The following is a 5,927-nucleotide window of genomic DNA, read 5'->3' on the forward strand; positions in this document are numbered from 1 at the left end:
AATTAGCTTTGTCAATGCCTCAACCTGTGCTGTCAACTTTGTGATGGCATCAACCTCTAACACACCAGCTACCTTCTTTGATTGACTCCTTTCAGTTGGCCACTGCTAATTGTTTAGAGCCATCTCCTCCAATAGATCATAAGCCTCATTAGCACTCTTCGTCATAAAGGCTCCTCCAGCTGCTGCATCTATTAAAGTTCTAGTGTTTCCTACCAACCCATTGTAGAAGTTGTGGACCAGCATCCACTTCTCTATACCATGATGAGGGCAGTTTCTGATCAAATCTTTAAACCTCTCCCAAGCCTCATGGAGAGATTCATTATCTTGTTGGCAGAAGTTATTGATTTCTCCTCTCAGCTTTGCAGACTTGGCTGGAGGAAAGAACTTTGACAAGAATTTCGTTGCCAGATCATTCCAAGTGGCAATAGAGTTGGGTGGCAAGGAGTTTAGCCAAATCTTGGCTCGTTCTCTAAGAGAGAATGGGAACAGTCTCAGTCGAATGGCATCATCACTAACTCCATTAACTTTAAAGGTTTCACAAAGTTCCATGAAGTTAGAGAGATGCAGGTTAGGATCTTCAGAAGGGAGGCCACCAAACTGAACTGAAGACTGCACCATTTGAAGTATGGCAGGTTTGATCTCAAAGTTATTTGCATCCACTGCCGGTGGCCTGATACACGACTGCACTCCCGTCAGAGTAGGGAGAATGTAATCTCTCAAGCTGCGGCCATTAGCTTGATCTTCTACTGCGCCACCATTATTTCCGTTATTGCCTCCATTGTTTGCAGCATTAGCAGCCATGATTTCTGAAGTTTCAGCAGTTTCTGAAACTCCCTCTTGCCTCTTGTTCTTTCGGTTTCTCCTACAAGTTTTCTCGATTTCGGGATCAACTGGTAATATCACAGCTTGTCCTTGACGGCGCATACACTTATGATTCCTGAAATAGATCACAAAAATATTGCAAGAAAAAGGTTAGAAAAATCAGCAAGAGAAAATATACCAAAGTAGAAGTTATTATAATTTTGTGTAATATTAATCTTTAAACAATTCCCCGGCAACGGCGCCAAAAACTTGTTACGAAAATTATGTTTATACGCAAGTGTACGCAATCAAGTAGTATCTCACGCAAGTGAGGTCGAACCACAGGGAATTGGATTAAGTACTACTAAACTATACTTATGATTCTATTCGGTAAAATAATAAGATTGCAATTTTGAAAGTGAATAACTCAGAAATTAAAGAGAAAATAAACGAAGATTAATCAAGATGAGAGATTAGGGAGGTGAATCCTGTTGATAAGCTACCTATGTTAATACCTAATTGCTATCCTTATCTCAATGTGAATGACAGATTATAAATTAACCTAACTCTTTTCAGATCTTTTATGTTCTAAATAATATGTTCTCTAATTAACTTCTTAATTAAATCAACACAAAATCTGCATTAAGCAATAATCTATTAGTCACTGAGGCTATGTAAATACTTTCGTTTTACATCAGAACCTAGACTATCCAAATTTTAGCATTCTCAATTCTCACTTTTCAGATTTCGAATTGAGATCATTAAACATGTAAAAGGTGATCAAGCTTTCACATGGAATTAAACAAAAATAAAGATAGTATTCACACATAAGATGAAGGAATGACAATTATTTATTAGCTAGGCATAAACTTAAACAACAATCATCATCCTCCCTTATTGGGAAATTTAGTTCATAATAACTCTAAAAACATCCATGATTAATTCAGAAATAAAAACAAACATAAAGAAGAATTAAAAGGGGTAAAAGAAAGAACTAGAAGGTGGTATTGCTCCGGGTCTTCAAGATAGCTTCCTCTCCACTTGCCTCCACTATTAGGTCTGTTTTTGCTTACTTCTGACCTTCAATGTCGTATTCCTTATATAGGGATGAGTGGTGTGTCTCCAATTGAGAGAAAAATCAAAATTAGGTCAAATCTGCGATTTCCGTACCTAGTCGCGACTAGCATTTAAGCTGGTCGCGACTACAGGCAAAACTCGAAAAACCGAGTATCTGCCAATTCTCGAAGTCGCGACCAGGGTCGCAACCAGGAAAAAGGGTCGCGACCTGGCTCTCTGGAGGTCGCGACTACTGATGCGTGTGGAGCCGAATTTTCCAATTTTTTCCAAGTTTGTCCCAGTTTTTCGCCATTTGACTGAATTCGAACTTTAACACCCCGAGAACCTGAAATAATGAAAATCAAGCGTAAAACTGCTCCAAAAGACACCAATAGACGAGATAATGCTAACTTTACAGACCCGAGACATAGGCTAATTATAACCTAACAGACAACTATACAGAACAATTCAAACTGGACAACTTAGAGATCATAGATATAGCTTCGTAAAGGATGAAAAAAAAATAAACAACTATAGAAAGTAGATCATAAATTCAAGACTTGAGGAAGAGGGGAAATTAATATTCAAGGGTGACATCCCTAGATTCTAAATACCCATCAATACAACAACGGTGTAGATCATAACTCAAGGAGAAGAGGTTAGGAAATCCTCACTCAAAGGCAAGAGACAAGTGAGACACAACTAGGACTAAAGTGATACATCTAGAAGAATTTCATGGAACGACAAGGACCATACGAGTTTTTGTGAACTGTTGGGATTATAAAATGATCAAGCAACATAAAAGGCACAGAGTATGCAAATGATACTACAATCCACTCATGATTTGCTTTGTGGACAATAGTATGAGTATGTTTAAGTGAATAGAAGCAAATAAAAAAAAATAAAAAAATAAAAAAAAACTTACAAAAGTGTTAATTTTGGTCAAGAGAGGTGGCATTTAAATGCTATATAGTGTTAGAGGAAAGAATGACATCAGATCTGCCAAAAGTTAAAGTTGTCAAGAGCTAAGAATTCAGACAAATATTTGAAACTTTCTCGACCCAGAGGGCTAGTAATGGAGCAATATCCTAGAGGAACATACTAAGATGGAATAAGACAATAGCCATTGTTTGGAAAATAACTAAAGTTTATCTAATTGGAAGTGAGGAACTTATAATGAAAGAGAAAAGGATGTATATATTGATAACATGATTGCATTCAGATATGGAATGAAGATGCTTAAGTGAAGTATGGACTTATTTTTAAAGGTAGTTTAGGAAGTACGAGTCAAAGAGCCCTGGCTAAATAATTATAAAAAGTGAGTCTCTAGTAGCAAATCAGAAATAAGTGGGGTGTAGGAGGTATAGTAACGATGAACAGATTAAGGTCTGTTCGGCATGATTTGCCAATTATGTATATAGTATCCTTACCCCGACAACTTGGTTGATTGATATATTATGAGATTACTTGATTAACCTATGGTTAAATAGTAAATGATAAATAAATAATTGGGCTACCTAACCTATGTTAAGGTTGAACTCGTCTTAAAGGGTTACTAATGCACTTACGATATTTTAGCATATATGATCTTACTTAACTAAAAGTAGATGGTCTGTACTCGAATGTAAGCTGGTTTTCGATTTTGGAGGTCTTAACAGTGCAATTAAGAAGCTGGGATTTATTTTGTGAACTATAGAGGTCTACAATATGTAAAACATAAATATGGTTAGAAAAATATATGGTATTATAAATATGAAAGTGTTGTGATACCCAGAAGGTTAGTAATAGAAGAAACAATCATTGAACACAATTACACAAATCTATCAGCATTGCAGATTTAGACTTCATCAGTATAGCAATGTAACACCACCTGATGAAATGTGGAGGAAAGTAAGACAAATGGCTAATACTACTGGAAGGATTCCTCTTTGGATAATAGGTACTGTAACTGGTGTTCTGGTGATCGGTTTACTTGGTATTTTCTTTTATGGTTCATATTCTAGATTAGGTTCATCCCTTAGTTAATATTTAGTTAATAAATGATAATATGAAATATAGATGCTTATGGGCGATATCTAATGAAATTGTCGCTGGAATTGAGATCTCATTCAAAGAGAAGGATACCAAATATCTGGAGTTTCTTTTTGTATATTATATGAATGATCCGATCCGCGAGGACCATGATTGGGAATTTTTTTGATCGTCTTTCTCCGCGGAAGAGGCGAAACATAATCAACTTAAGTTCGACATAGCTATTTGAAATCTTAGTGAAAGACTGAATTTGTTATCTCATGTTTGCCTAGCAGACAAAAGTTAATGGGGAAAACTAGATAATCTCATAATCAAGTCAACTTGATTGAAAGGAGTAATGGAGGACCAAGCACCATAGGAGAGATTAGCGAAGAAAATACAATAGAGTGATACAAGAAAGTGACTAAAAGAAACCAACAGCAGTTACCTAGGAAAATGGGAAGGCGTGACAAGTGCAATGAATACATGGATAAAGGATATCAAGAAGTGAATGTTAGACAAAAAAGTGGTCGAAATGGATCCTTAAAATATTTATATATAGAAGACTTTTTTTAAGAGCTTCATGTTTATTTCCAAGTGTCATGGAACAAGTGTCTATCGATGAGTGAGTAACATCTATGAAATTGAAAGAATGACACTGTAGACTTACAGTAGAAAATCAAGTAGAGAAGTAAGATTTTTATACGTAATAACATTTAACTAAAGAGTGGGAATGATTATAAGGTCTTCTACCCTACTCCTTGTGTTTATTATTTTGTATTGTATAATGTGTTCTCAAGTGACATGTAAGGATGTTCATTTAGAGAATAAATAGTTTTACTCTTAATGGCATGTAAGGATGCTCATAGAAGAATAAATAGTTTCACTCTTAATGTCATGTAAGGATGGTCATAAGAGAAGAATTTTTTTTTATAATATTACGAGCATGCTATTGCAAAACTTATGTATTTAAAGCATGTATATGTAATTTATTATGATAGAGTACGTTTTGATATTTAAGTAATGTATAGAGAAATAATAATGCTTAATTAATAAGTTATTTGTATTATATGTGTTATGGATTGATCGACAAGATATAGGTTAAATGCATATTTGTTGGCTCCATATAGTAGATAAGGAGGTAATGCGGTAAGTGGTGAAAGACATGAAGACTCAACACCCCGAGTGTTGGTAAGTTAAATTTCGAGGATGAAATTTCTTTTAAGGAGGGTAGAATGTAATATCCAGTTTAAAATAGTATTTAATTTTTCGTTTGGATATTAATTGTGCGAGGATAATTAATTCATTTATATGTGTTGTTAGTGAGTTGATATTATTTCTTAGAGTAGTTGTACCATTTTTTTTTAAAGAAAGTTAAAGTTGTATTAACTACGAAAGTAAAATATTATGATATTTTCACAAGTAGGTAATCGTTTAATTAAAGCCCGATATGAAAGTCCATTAGTTTTTTATAATATATTTATTAGATTTAATTAATTATATAAGTGGTATTAAATAATATTATTATTTGATTAATGTTAGAAAAATCGTAAGTTTAGAGAAATTCGCAGGTTTAGAAACTGTTTTACGAAAAATGACCATATCTAGAGTTTTATAACTCCGATTGAGGTGATTTTAGTGGAGTTGGAAAGATAATTCAAAGATCTATAAATTTTGTAGAAATAACCATATCATAATTCGTAATTTTTTTAGGTGAAAACTAAGCCCTAAAGTTACGAGATTTAGAGGTTACAATTTAAATTTAAAAGTAAGATATTTGTTTATTTAATAATTTATATTGCTATTATGTTAATAATATTATTATTCATAAAACTAAACCTAGTAAGAGTCAGAATAGTATATGTTTCATTAACCCTAAAATTATATGTTCTATTCTTCCCACCTATCTGAGCAAGACTAACCCTAAAATTTTCAAATCATCTTTCCATTACATCCTTAGCCAAATCTATACCACTCTTCACTCTCATCTTTGATTACCATCATCTTATGTCTATCGATCCAAGCAGCTCGATGTATTTGAGGTAAGAAACTCTACATTT

The 5,927-nt window shown here is 33.9% G+C and overlaps 1 non-coding gene across 1 annotated transcript; it reads left to right on the forward strand.

Annotated features, from left to right (window-relative positions):
* Positions 1 to 253: 253 nt before the first annotated feature.
* Positions 254 to 360, forward strand: LOC133036410 (small nucleolar RNA R71). The gene has a single exon (XR_009687067.1). It is a non-coding gene; the product is annotated as a small nucleolar RNA R71 (small nucleolar RNA).
* Positions 361 to 5,927: the final 5,567 nt, after the last annotated feature.

Source organism: Cannabis sativa, chromosome 3 (genome assembly GCF_029168945.1).
Source record: "Cannabis sativa cultivar Pink pepper isolate KNU-18-1 chromosome 3, ASM2916894v1, whole genome shotgun sequence".
NCBI classification, from domain to species: Eukaryota; Viridiplantae; Streptophyta; class Magnoliopsida; order Rosales; family Cannabaceae; genus Cannabis; species Cannabis sativa.